Raw genomic sequence first — 14,704 nt, 5'->3', positions numbered from 1 at the left:
AAAATCCTATTGGACCCAGAATCAACCAGAATGGCAGCATTCTACATCTACTTTGCTCAAGTGTATCTGGGTACACTGGGAAAGGAAGCAAAGAAGCAAGCCCTGGAAGTCTTGGAGCCCTGATGAAAGCCGAAGCTTTTTGAGATTCACCATCTGGCATGCAATGTGAAGATGAGTGACACAGGAGATACACAATATGCTCTGTTTAGGCTCACTATGAACAATCAAATATTTATTACTTATAAAACACCTGAATCCAAAACTTCCCGGAGAACTTCTGGTTTCAAATTCAGTTCACAACCTGTAGCCATAATTAGATAGAAGTTTAAGATGTTTTAAATTACTAGTTATTTTAATTAATTAGTTCTGGATAGCATATTACAGCAAGATACCTCCTGTCCAGGTACCTGAAAATAAAAGAGAACAAATGAGACACTGTAGCAGTTTCTTCAGTTTCTTTTTCTGGGACAAGGTTAGTACAAATTGAACCTCTTTTGCTGACCAGCTATTGAATTCTTGTTCTGATTTATAATCTGTGAAACATAATGTTGTATTTTTATAATACTACAGCAGCTAATTAGTTCTTGGTCGGCTGCAGTGGTTTAATACAGCAGAAAGTGGTGGTTTGTTTTTGTTTTGTTTTGTTTTTCTTACTAAAATGACCAATCCTTGTGTACAGTTCCCAGGAGATTTGCAATGACACTGGGAGCCAGTATATTCTCTCCATCACATTACTGAACTTCCTAAACTAATTAATAGGTAAATCATTGTATCCACAGTACAACCTCACTACATATGGAACAAACTCATGGTCAAAAAGTGAACTCGAATACATACAGATTTTATTGCGAGCCTCACATTTTTTGATGATTTTTCTCAAAGCCTCAGCTCCTAGTGTCATATGACAATGAAAGCTGATTCTTTCATATACAAATTTAGGAGTAAGTTATCTGGCCCTCATGATTGAGGAGAAAAGCTTGAAAAAGTGACCCTTGGGTACACTAAACCCTAAAATACAGTAGGGCAAATTGAAAAATAACAATCAATTTTCAAGTATCAGAGGGGTAGCCATGTTAGTCTGGATCTGTAAAAAGCGACAGAGTCCTGTGACACCTTATAGACTAACAGGTCTATAATACGTCAGGTATTCACCCACAAAAGCTTATGCTCCAATACTTCTGTTAGTCTATAGGGTGCCACAGGAATCAATTTTCAGCTTTTATCTCATTATTTTTGGAGAATAGACTCTCAATTTCTGAACCATTGGGGTGACGAATACTGCAGAGGGTACCATTTAAATTCTGTATTTCCTGTACAGTATATCTCAGATACCATAGTATTTTCTTATTCTGAGTATGGGGAAATATTTTGGTATTTCAGATGCTACAGTGTAGTAAAATTTGCTAAATATTAAATCGCCGGCGAGCCCCACTGCCGCAGCCCTGGGGTAGTGGCGGCAGGGCTCCAGCAGGATTTAAAGGGCTCGGGGATCTCTGCAGCAGCTGGAGCTCCGGACCCTTTAAAGTGCTGCCGGAACCCTGCTGCTACCATGCTATACGCGAACCCGTGTTATATCAGGTCGCGTTATAGAGGGGTAGAGATGTAATTCCTACCAGGAGCATGGATAATCTGTTCAGAGAATAGGCAAATACACACCTTACCTAATACCTCATGGATGCCCCAGAATTCTCTCTCTTGGCTCTCCTAGTGCAGCGGCCTGCTAAGTGATCTCTCCATGGACTTTGGGAAGAACCGTGATGAGAGAGGTGGTATCTCCTCTATAATTCCTCATCAGTGCACAGGTTACCTTATGTTCAGCACCTGCCAGAACTCGTCTCTCTTAAGTGGTGTCTCAATATGAGAACAAACATTACAGTTAGACCAATGTAGTACATTGAAATAATTCCAGACTTTCATTCTATAAACTGAGTTTTACCATCAGTGGAGTCCACCATCTCCCCATACCTCTCATTGATGACCAATAATCCTTTTTTAAAAAAAGTTCAACTACTGATCCAATTGGAGATTGTCTAATTAATTGGAGTGTATTAAATCTTGATGATATTCTGAATACTAAGGTGTCAAGGCCAAACTTGAGTGCCTCACTGAGAGTCAAAATAGAAGGTTAACACTGTGCACCAAAACACTGAAAATAACACTTTGAAGGATATTTTCTCAAAAAAAGGAACCAGAGACTAATTCAAATCCCAGTGACATGAATGGGAGTCCATCCATTCCATATCAAGAGCTTCACCAGGAACTAACTAAGAGGAGAGAGAGGACAGCAGGGATTAACAATGTCAGGTTCATAAAATCATCAAACATGCGATTTATACCTTTAATGGAGAGCTGTGAATACAGAGATACAGTAAAAAATCTAAAATCTAATTGATTCAAATAACAAATTAAAGTCTAACATAACTGATTTTTTTTTAGCTTCCCTTTGGCATTTAAAAAACCTTCCGTGGTGAGGGACCCAAACCAAAACTCTAGATCTCAACACTGACACACTTCTTGGGGTTTGGAATCTGAACCCAAGTCAAAATCCAAATTCTATAGTAGAGTAAAAGATACTTTTGATTCCCAAAGTTTTGGGACAGAAGCACTCAGAATCCAGATCTGGATTTGAATGTTGTAGCTTGGCACTGTTTCTGACAGTTGCCAGTACCAGATGCTTCAGAAGAAGGTCTTCGTTTATTTTTAACTGTGTTGATAGGAGCCATCTGGTTCCTGAATATCTGAACTAAAGAATAACTCAGCTGTGTACTTAATAAATAACTGTAATTAGCTGAGCTGAACAACTTCAGATTTATCTAAGCATTTTTGAATTTCTATTTTTTTTCTTTTGGTCATCTAGCTATATAACTTGTCTTAGTGTATTTGTTGAAGACATGAAGCTATAGATGTATTCAGTATAACTGACATTTGGCAAAGAGTAAAACAAGCAAAACTAAAACAATTTGTATACTGGATAATACTGTATCTCAACTGATGTTCTGCCCCCTTACTCACATCTAGTGATCAGAGTTTGAAGAAGTGTACCAAGGACAAAACAAGAAATTCTTTGTCTCAAGTTTTTCCCTTAAATTAAGACAATCCCCAACCCTATATTTAGGAAATACCTCTTTCAAATCCTGAACATGCATCCTGACTTTTAAATTTCTCTATATAGATTGAAATGTGCTCTTTACCTTTTGTCATAGTTCATATGGTCTAGCTGTTGGGGTAAATTGATTAGTTTATAAATATCTGCATGGGGAACAAATAGTTAATAATGGACTCTTCAATCTAGCAAGGTAAGAGATAACATGATCTAATGACTGAAAGTTGAAATAGACAAATTCAAACTGGAAATAAGGCATACATTTTTAACAGTGAGAGTAATTAACCACTGGGACAATTTACCGAAAGTCATGGGGGATTTTCCATCATGGACAACTTTTAAATCAAGAATGGATGTTTTTCTAAAAGATTGGCTCTAGGAATTATTTTGGGGAGATTCAATGCCCTGTGTGGTACAGGAAGTCAGATTAGATTATTAGAATGGTCCTTCTGAATTTAAAACAACAAAAAGTCCTTGTGGCACCTTACAGACTAACAAATTTATTTGGGCATAAGCTTTTGTGGGCTAAAACCCACTTCATCAGATGCATGGAGTGGAAAATACAGTAGCAGATATAAATACACAGTACATGAAAATATGGGAGTTGCCTTACCAAGTGCGGGGTCAGTGCTAACGAGACAAATCATTAACAGTAGAATACCAAGGGAGGAAAAATCATTTTTGTAGTGGTAATAAGGGTGGCCCATTCCAAACAGTTGACAAGAAGGTGTGAGTAACAGTAGGGGGAAATTAGTTTTTGTAATGATCCATCCACTCCCAGTCTTTATTCAGGCCTAATTTGATGGTGTCCAGTTTGCAAATTATTTCCAGTTCTGCACTTTCTCATTGGAGTCTGTTTTTGAAGTTTTTTTGTTGAAGACTTGCCATTTTTAAGTATGTTAATGCTTATCTTAACAAAAGTTCTCCACCAGCCAGTCCCCAGTCAATCATCAGACCCAGCAAGGAAGATCTACATTGACAAAGAAGAACAGGAAAATGTAGACTACTTTGCCTATCTTGGCAGCCATCTCTCACAGAGGGCAGACATAGACATCGAGATTCAGTGCAGAATTAGCTGTACCTGTCTTGCCTTTGGCAAACTGTCTCGCTGGGTGTTCAACAATCACAACATCAGAACACATACTAAACTTTGCTTATAAAGTGCTGGTAATCCCAACCCTCCTCTATGGCTGCCAGGGGCAGCTCTAGTAATTGCGCTGCCCCAAGCAGGGCGGCACGCCGCGGGGGGGGCGCTCTGGTGGTCGCTGGTCCCGCGGCTCTGGTGCACCTCCCGCAGACGTGGCTGCGGAGGGTCCGCTGGTCCCGCGGCTCCGGTGGAGCTCCCGTAGGCGTGCCTGCGGATGCTCCACCGAAGCTGTGGGACCAACGGACCCTCCGCAGGCATGTCTGCGGGAGGTCCGCCGGAGCCGCCTGCCGCCCTCCCACGGCACACCGCCCCAAGCGCGCGCTTGGCGTGCTGGGGTCTGGAGCCGGCCCTGAAGGCTGCGAGACTTGGGAGACCTATAGGAAACACCTCAAAAACCTGTAATGCCAGTACCAGCACTTTCTTCAGAAGTTCCTGAACATAAAGTGTGAGGATCATCGCACTAATGTCAGTGTCCTCACAGAGGCCAACATCTTCAGTGTTGAGGCTCTGATTATCCAGACCAGCTGAGGTGGAGCGGACACTGTGTGCACATGTCTTATGTATGCTTACCAAAACAACTGCTGTATGCCCAACTCACCAAAGGAGAAAGGAAACGATGAGGCCAAAATAAATGCTTTAAAGACACCATCAAGATAAACATCAAAAGATGTGGCATCAACACCACACACTGGGAGACTGCAGCCCAGGATAGAGATAACTGGCGAAGACTTGTCAGAGATGGAACGTCCACTTTTGAGGAAAATCGCCTTGCCCTGGTCGCAGAAAAACACCAGAAAAGAAAGGAAAGGCAACTGTTACACAGCAATCACAGCCCAACCCTGTCTTCCAACACCACCTGCAATATCTGCCAACGAGCTTGTGGCTCAAGGATTGGACTCTTCAGTTATCAAAGGACCCATGAAAAATAAAACCTGTGAAAGATCATCCTCAACCTTGAGGGATCACTGACGACAATATCATTTTGACTGACATCATCAGCATATGATTGCTATTTTTCAGTTTAATTTTACACTTCATTGTAATTTAAACCAGGAGGGACATCTTAATAGGTAGCGCCTCCAGGAGACATGATCCTTCTCCAAATTCCCTGCTGTGCAAGATCAGGTGCTCATGTCATGCCAACCTCTGCTGAGCCCCAGCTGACCTGGCAATGTGTATCCCCAATGGTGATAGGGATTGCAGAGATAAGCAGCTATTGTATGGGGCACAGAGGCAGGGAAAACTCCTCACACCCTTCCCTACTCTTAAACACTCACACAAAAGCTACTCATGATCTGCCATGTATTAGGCAACTATTATGGAATCATAAACAGGGAAAAACTCAACTACCCTGCGTTGCCCAGCAATGTCTGGGAATTGCAAAGTGTTCCACAGACAGACAAAATAACAGCTCAGTTCTGAAGTCTTTACGCAGGCAAAAGTTTCCATTGGCTTCAATGGGAGTTTTGACTGACTAAGCACTGCATGATGGAGCCCCGAGGAGATAGAGAGGCAGGTGAGCATGAATAAATACCATGCTGAGCTCTTTTAGTGGCTGGTGTGGACGGTGTATCTGTACAGTAGGATCAAATAGAGAAATGTATGGAGTGAAATCAAGACTGACTTAAACTTGCGTAAAAACAATAAAGCAGTGGCACACAAGGAATTTCTCTGTGTGACAAGTCTCTTTGCAAAACAAGTTCAGAAAGGAGCTCTGCGTGGAGCTCATTAAAATTCTGCAGTCATGGTCCACAAAGAGAGCAGGAGAAATGATGAATAAGGGCCAGCACAAATAAAAAGATCTAGGGGAAAATAAGATAGCTCTGTTACAAAATGAGGGGCCCAATTCTAGAGACCATACCCTCCAAGTATTCCACTGGCTTCAATCACATGGTAGAACCTCAGTATTTGCCTATGAAAAATAATTGTCAGTCTTGCAATATTATCATGAAGATTTGCCAGCCCAAGCAAAATCTGTTTGCTACTCTGTCACCATGATAGATAGTAAAAATATTTTTTTTCTCATTCAGCCATAAAAAATAATTGTTCCAGTTGGAGCATAATTTTGCAAGATAGCATTATTCGCTATTGCTCTGTAAAGCAGGGATGGATATATTTTTTTTTGATCACCTAAATCCTGATCTCACAACACTGAGTTTCTCATAGAGTCATTGTTATTGTTTTTTTAAGGCCCAAAGAGAGCATTGTGATCATCATTCCTGCATCAAGCCCATATTTTATGAGTGAGCTAGAACATATTCTTAGAAAGACATCCAGGTGCCCCTTGACTTCAGTGTAGCCACCATCTCAGTCCTCATCCTGATTTAAAAACTTCATGTGATGGAGAATCCACATCCCTTGACATTGGTTTCATTGGGAAAAGGATTAGACCCAGACATTGGCATAAATCATAATGGTGACATTTTACACTTACTTTGTACAGGCACAAATAACTATACAAGGTGCAAGGCAGTGAAGAATCAACCTCAGTGATTTTGCTTGGGTTTAACAGAGGATAGAATCTGTCCCTTAATTATATTATAATAAACCAACCAGAATAATAGTTGGTATAAGTAAAACATTTTTGTGACAACTAATACATAGCAGGGTCCTGGAAGTCCCAGTCCTGTTTTCCTCACTTAGGCAAAACCCCCATAGATTTCATCTGGATTTTGTCTGAATAAAGGACCGCAAGATCTGATCCTATGGACTGCAGATGAAATAAATCCAACAGGATATCTCAGTAAGAAAACAAATCAAGAGAATTTTTCTGTTTGTACTAAGGGAGATATTGACAGAAGCTAACCTTACGAGCAAGGCTGTTTCAATGCGAGCCTGTTCTCCATCAGACTTTGTTGCTGGAGGGCTTTGGCAAAGACTCTGGACTTGCCACTGCTGCTACATTTTAACAAGGTTTGTAGGCTTTTTTTTCCATTTTGCCAGTTACATTCTGGTTTGGCTGGTGGTAAGGGTCGGTTTCAAAGCCTAGTAGACATTTTATTAGGTTTTCTACAGAAGCATTACTTCCTTTTCCTGGCAGAGTTCCATGCGTCCTGTGACTAATGCAGCCTCCCTTGTTATTTGTCAAGGAGAAAAGGGGTGGGGGGAAGACAATCATTTTCAGTCCCAAATGAGAGAAGCTGTCAGCTACCAGAAGGATAAAGACTTCAGTGTTTACCTTTCCACACAGTCCAGTGATTGCATAGCAACAACTGGACATTTTTAATGGGTTGAATGGAAGAATATGCAAAATGGCATCAATGGACTGAAAAAGTAAATAATTAACATATTCATACCAGTCATTCCACCTTTTATTCTGTGGCACGTTGCTATGGAGACTGGGAAAGATCAAATCCGAGTGGACAGAATTTAGCATTTACAATAAAAAATTATCATCTTTAGCGAAACCCTCAGGGCAGGTCATTATCTCAAATGAATGTACTAAAATGAATGCCAAAGTGATTCAAAGTGTCCATACTGATTTTCCCATTTGATTTACCTTTTTTATGGACTAGCCATGTAATCTTTACCTAGGCAAACGCCCACTGAAATCAATGGGGCATTCTGACTGACGGGTGCTGGAACAATTTGTATAGTGGGGGTGCTGACAGACATTGAATCAGACTGTAAATCCTGTGTATAATGGAGTCCAGTTCAAGCCACAGGGTGTGGCGGCACCCCTAGTTCCAGCACCTATGCTGACTGATCATCTACTAACTGCCCAGCTCTACTAACTGGTTTGGACACTGGACAGATAAATGCAGGTGGGAAATCTCAGCTCCTAGGCCACAGAGCAGGTCTACAGCTGATAGATTAAGGCTAATCCATTCCCTGCACATGGGAGGAAAGGATGGGGAAACAGGATTTGCATAATAGTAGATTGCCACTTCCAGATTCTTTCCCTCCCACTTCCCATGCATGCCTCTGCTCAGGGATTTTACACGGAACAGAGTTCCTAACCCTCTAGGGGCTGTGCACCCTTGCGCATTCCATATCCCCACCCCAGACCTTTTCCTCTTGCCTAATGGAACTGCATCAGTTCAGCTACAAGGGTCCATCTGCCATTGATGGAGAAGCTGGATTTGCTCCTTAAGGTGCCTATGTAGGGAATGCTCAGCAATCACTATTGAAAACAATGGGAATTTTGCCCTAAGTAAAGCCGTGGAGGATCGGACACTTTATTTTGGGAGAGTAGCTAGGACAGGTATACATGTAAATAAAAAAATCATTCAGATGAATTTATGATATTTTTTCTTTACATTTCTGTGGGAGAACTGTATTCTTAAGGGCTAGGCTGTGGCAGGTTCTACACATGTGAGCAATAGGAAGGGCAGGAAGAATGTAAGAATGGCTCTACCGGGTCAGACCTATGGTCCATCTAGCCCAGTATACTGTCTTCCAACAGTGGCCAATGCCAGGTGCTTTAGAGGGAATGAACAGAACAGGTAATAATCAAGTGATCCATCCCGTGTCGCCCATTATCAGCTTCTGGCAAAGAGAGCCTGGGGACATGGTTTTGCATCCCTGCCCATCCTGGCTACTAGCCATTGATGGACGTATCCTCTATGAACTTATCTAAAAGAACATAAGAACATAAGAAAGGCCGTACCAGGTCAGACCAAAGTTCCATCTAGCCCAGTATCTGTCTACCGACAGTAGCCAATGCCAGGTGCCCCTGAGGGAGTGAACCTAACAGGCAATGATCAAGTGATCTCTCTCCTGCCATCCATCTCCATCCTCTGACGAACAGAGGCTAGGGACACCATTCTTACCCATCCTGGCTAATAGCCATTTATTGACTTAGCCACCATGAATTTATCCAGTCCCCTTTTAAACATTGTTATAGTCCTAGCCTTCACAACCTCCTCAGGTAAGGAGTTCCACAAGTTGACTGTGCGCTGCGTGAAGAAGAACTTCCTTTTATTTGTTTTAAACCTGCTGCCTATTAATTTCATTTGGTGACCCCTAGTTCTTGTATTATGGGAATAAGTAAATAACTTTTCCTTATCCACTTTCTCAACATCACTCATGATTTTATATACCTCTATCATGTCCCCCCTTAGTCTTCTCTTTTCCAAACTGAAGAGTCCTAGCCTCTTTAATCTTTCCTCATATGGGACCCTCTCTAAACCCCTAATCATTTTAGTTGCTCTTTTCTGAACCTTTTCTAGTGCTAGAATATCTTTTTTGAGGTGAGGAGACCACATCTGTACACAGTATTCGAGATGTGGGCGTACCATGGATTTATATAAGGGCAATAATATATTCTCAGTCTTATTCTCTATCCCCTTTTTAATGATTCCTAACATCCTGTTTGCTTTTTTGACCGCCTCTGCACACTGCGTGGACATCTTCAGAGAACTATCCACGATAACTCCAAGATCTTTTTCCTGACTCGCTGTAGCTAAATTAGCCCCCATCATGTTGTATGTATAGTTGGGGTTATTTTTTCCAATGTGCATTACTTTACATTTATCCACATTAAATTTCATTTGCCATTTTGTTGCCCAATCACTTAGTTTTGTGAGATCTTTTTGAAGTTCTTCACAATCTGCTTTGGTCTTAACTATCTTGAGTAGTTTAGTGTCATCTGCAAACTTTGCCACCTCACTGTTTACCCCTTTCTCCAGATCATTTATGAATAAATTGAATAGGATTGGTCCTAGGACCAGGGGCGGCTCTAGAAATTAGGCTGCCCCAGGCAGCGCGGTGTGCTGCGCCGCCCTTCCTCGGTCCCGCGGCGGGTCCCCTCTTCCCGCGGCTCCGGTTGAGCTCCCGCGGCTCGGCTGGACCTGCCGCAGGCATGACTGCGGGAACAGCGAACCTCCCGCGGGCACGGCTGCGGACGGTTCGCGGGTCCGGCGGCTCCGGTGGACCTGCCGCAGTCATGCCTGCGGGAGGTCCAGCCGAGCCACGGACGAGCCCCCTCCGCAGTCATGCCTGCGGCAGGTCCGATCGTCCGCGGCTCCGGTGGACCTCCCGCAGGCATGACTGCGGCAGGTCCACCGGCCCAGCCTGCCGCCCCCTAGATTTGGCCGCCCTAGGCAACAGCTTGGTTTGCTGGTGCCTAGAGCCGCCCCTGCCTAGGACTGACCCTTGGGGAACACCACTAGTTACCCCTCTCCATTCTGAGAATTTACCATTAATTCCTACCCTTTGTTCCCTGTCCTTTAACCAGTTCTCAATCCATGAAAGGACCTTTCCTTTTATCCCATGACAGCTTAATTTACGTAAGAGCCTTTGGTGAGGGACCTTGTCAAAGGCTTTCTGGAAATCTAAGTACACTATGTCCACCGGATCCCCCTTGTCCACATGTTTGTTGACCCCTTCAAAGAACTCTAATAGATTAGTAAGACACGATTTCCCTTTACAGAAACCATGTTGACTATTGCTCAAGAGTTTATGTTTTTCTATGTGTCTGACAATTTTATTCTTTACTATTGTTTGAACTAATTTGCCCAGTACCGACGTTAGACTTACCGGTCTGTAATTGCCAGGATCACCCCTAGAGTCCTTTTTAAATATTGGCATTACATTAGCTAACTTCCAGTCATTGGGTACCGAAGCCGATTTAAAGGACAGGTTACAAACCTTGGTTAATAGTTCCGCAACTTCACATTTGAGTTCTTTCAGAACTCTTGGGTGAATGCCATCTGGTCCTGGTGACTTGTTAATGTTGAGTTTATCAATTAATTCCAAAACCTCCTCTAGTGACACTTCAATCTGTGACAGTTCCTCAGATTTGTCACCTACACAAGCCAGCTCAGGTTTGGGAATCTCCCTAACATCCTCAGCCGTGAAGACTGAAGCAAAGAATCCATTTAGTTTCTCCGCAATGACTTTATCATCTTTAAGCGCTCCTTTTGTATTTCGATCGTCAAGGGGCCCCACTGGTTGTTTAGCAGGCTTCCTGCTTCTGATGTACTTAAAAAACATTTTGTTATTACCTTTGGAGTTTTTGGCTAGCCGTTCTTCAAACTCCTCTTTGGCTTTTCTTATTACACTCTTGCACTTAAGTTGGCAGTGTTTGTGCTCCTTTCTATTTGCCTCACTGGGATTTGACTTCCACTTTTTAAAGGAAGTCTTTTTATCTCTCACTGCTTCTTTTACATGGTTGTTAAGCCACGGTGGCTCTTTTTTAGTTCTTTTACTGTTTTTCTTAATTTGGGGTATACATTGACGTTGGGCCTCTATTATGGTGTCTTTAAAAAGGGCCCACGCAACTTGCAGGGATTTCCCTTTAGTCACTGTACCTTTTAACTTTTGTCTAACTAACCCCCTCATTTTTGTATAGTTCCCCCTTTTGAAATTAAATGCCACAGTGTTGGGCAGTTGAGGTGTTCTTCCCACCACAGGGATGTTGAATGCTATTGTATTATGGTCACTATTTCCAAGCGGTCCTGCTATAGTTACCTCTTGGACCAGCTCCTGCGCTCCACTCAGGATTAAATCTAGAGTCGCCTCTCCCCTTGTGGGTTCCCGTACCAGCTGCTCCATGAAGCAGTCATTTAAAGTATCGAGAAATTTTATCTCTGCATTTCGTCCTGAAGTGAAATGTTCCCAGTCAATATGGGGATAATTGAAATCCCCCACTATTATTGGGTTCTTAATTTTGATAGCCTCTCTAATTTCCCTTAGCATTTCATCATCACTATTACTGTCCTGGTCAGGTGGTCGATAATAGATCCCTACTGTTATATTTTTACTAGAGCATGAAATTTCTATCCATAGAGACTCTATGGAACCTGTGGATTCGCTTAAGATTTTTACTTCATTTGAATCTACACTTTCTTTAACATATAGTGCCACTCCTCCCCCTGCACGGCCTGTTCTGTCCTTCCGATATATTTTGTACCCCAGAATGATTGTGTCCCATTGATTGGTCTCAGTCCACCAGGTTTCTGTGATGCCTATTATATCTATATCCTCCTTTATCACAAGGCACTCTAGTTCACCCATCTTATTATTTAGACTTCTGGCATTTGTGTACAAGCACTTTAAAAACTTGTCCCTGTTTATTAGCCTGCCTTTTTCTGATGTGCCAGATTCTTTTTTATGTGACTGTTTATCATCTGATCTGGCCCTTACATTATACTTCTCATTCCTCTGCTCCTGACTATAACCCGGAGATTCTCTATCATCAGACTCTCCCCTAAGAGAAGTCTGTGTCCGATCCACACGCTCCTCTGCATCAGTCGGCTTTCCCCCATCTCCTAGTTTAAAAACTGCTCTACAACCTTTTTAATATTTAGTGCCAGCAGTCTGGTTCCACTTTGGTTTAGGTGGAGCCCATCTCTCCTGTATAGGCTCCTCCCATCCCAGAAGTTTCCCCAGTTCCTAATGAACGTGAACCCCTCCTCTCTACACCATCGTCTCATCCACGCATTGAGACTCTGAAGCTCTGCCTGCCTACCTGGCCCTGCGCGTGGAACTGGGAGCATTTCTGAAAATGCCACCATAAAGGTCCTGGATTTCAGTCTCTTCCCTAGCAGCCTAAATTTGGCTTCCAGGACATCTCTCTTACCCTTCCCTATGTCATTGGTACCTACATGTACCACGACCACCGGCTCCTCCCCAGCACTACACATAAGTCTATCTAGATGCCTCGAGAGATCCGCAACCTTCGCACCAGGCAGGCAAGTCACCATACGATTCTCCCGGTCATCACAGACCCAGCTATCTACATTTCTAATAATCGAATCTCCCATTACTAACACCTGCCTTTTCCTAGAAACTGGAGTTCCCTCCCCCGGAGAGGAAACCTCAGTGCGAGAGGCAACCCCAGCACCATCTGGAAGGAGGGTCCCAACTACGGGAAGGTTTCCCTCTGCTCCCATTGACTGCTCTACTTCCCTGGGCCCTTCTTCCTCCTCAACAGCACAGGAGCTGTCTAAGCGGAGGTGGGACAATTCTACAGTGTCCCGGAAAGCCTCATCAACATACCTCTCTGCCTCTCTCAGCTCCTCCAGTTCTGCCACCCTGGCCTCCAAAGTCCGTACATGGTCTCTGAGGGTCAGGAGCTCCTTGCACCGACTGCACACATACGCCACCCGCCCACAGGGCAGGTAATCATACATGCGACAGTCAGTGCAATAAACTGGATAGCCCCCACTCTGCTGCTGGGCTTCTGCCTGCATTGTCTCCTAGTTAGTGAAAGGGTGGTTTACGGAAAGTAGTTTTGGAATGTGGTTCGGTTTATAGGTTTGAGGGGGGGGGCCACGGGGAAGGGGTTAGGGCTGGCGAGGGGTTCCCACTCCCTTGCCAAACTCCCTGTTAGCAGCCCCTGGTCGCAAAGCTCCCTGGTCGCTTGTGCGCGGCTTTATAAAGCCCTGGCCTGAGTGAATGCCCCGCCCACTGATTAAGGCTCAGCCAATTACCAGAGGCTTCGAGCTTTCAAACCTGCCTCCAACTGCCAGCCAGAGCACACGGTCCCTCAACCAACCAACCAAACAAACAGACTGACAAACACAAGCTCAGCACACAGCAAGTAACCCCCAAACACAAACAAACACACACTACAGACGGTCACTTACCCCACAGATGCTGTATTAGCTCCTCCTTCACCTGGAGAACTCCCTTGCGAAACTCCCTGTTAGCCTAGTTCTTTTTTGAACCCAGTTATAATTTTGGCCTTCACAACATCCTCTGGCAACCAGTTCCACAGGTTGATTGTGCATTGTGTGAAGAAGTACTTCCTTTTGTTTGTTTTAAACCTGCTGCCTATTAATTTCATTGGATGATTCTTGTGTTACGTGAGTTTCCCTTTTCCCTGCGCAAGATTCCTTGCATAAGAGCACAACTGCAGTCCTTATGCTCCCTGAGTACCCATGCATTCTAGTTACCCTGCAATGGGAGTAGATTAGTCAGGAACTTGGCTCCACCCCCTTTTTCTCCCCTGGGGTAGTTAACCAGGAACAGAAGCATGTGCTATATGCTCCTAAGATGTGTTGCAGTGTGTGCACTTCTCTTGCATGCTTGGGAGCTCCCAGAGGTACAGTGTCTCCTGCATCTCTTGCTGAGTCTGTGTGCCTTAAAGGGACCATGCAGTCCTGTGGCAGGGCTTTTCAGAGCCAGTTTTAGTTTTTATCAAATGATTTTTAGGGCTGATAAGCTGTACCGTCATAAAGACCCTGTTAGTGTTGCCAGTTCTTATTCAGACAAAACTGCCAATTGGCAGCAGCAAGGAATTTTGCCTAAGATGTGCAAGACTGGGCCCACAGGTGCTCAAGCAACTTGCTGACACCAGGCCAGTGTTAGGGTAATTAGTTGGTGCTCTATCCTCCTCGCACCCATATGGAACCTGAAAGGAAAATAAGGCCGGTGTATGTTCAAATATTCCAGGATATTGTACTAACGTCATTTGATCGTTTGTTTTTGTATTTATTACAATTCAGAAGAACTTTTATTATTTAACAAAAAGAAACTCATTTATACTTTTTTTTTTTAAAAAAAGG

At 43.4% G+C, this 14,704-nt stretch overlaps 1 protein-coding gene across 3 annotated transcripts in view; it reads left to right on the top strand.

Moving 5' to 3' along the window:
* ANGPT1 (angiopoietin 1) overlaps window positions 1-14,704 on the top strand; it is a 275,560-nt gene that overhangs the window by 117,617 nt on the left and 143,239 nt on the right. The window lies entirely within an intron of this gene.

This window comes from Mauremys reevesii, linkage group 2, assembly GCF_016161935.1.
Source record: "Mauremys reevesii isolate NIE-2019 linkage group 2, ASM1616193v1, whole genome shotgun sequence".
Classification (NCBI taxonomy): Eukaryota; Metazoa; Chordata; order Testudines; family Geoemydidae; genus Mauremys; species Mauremys reevesii.
This window is presented reverse-complemented; position numbering and strand designations above follow the sequence as displayed.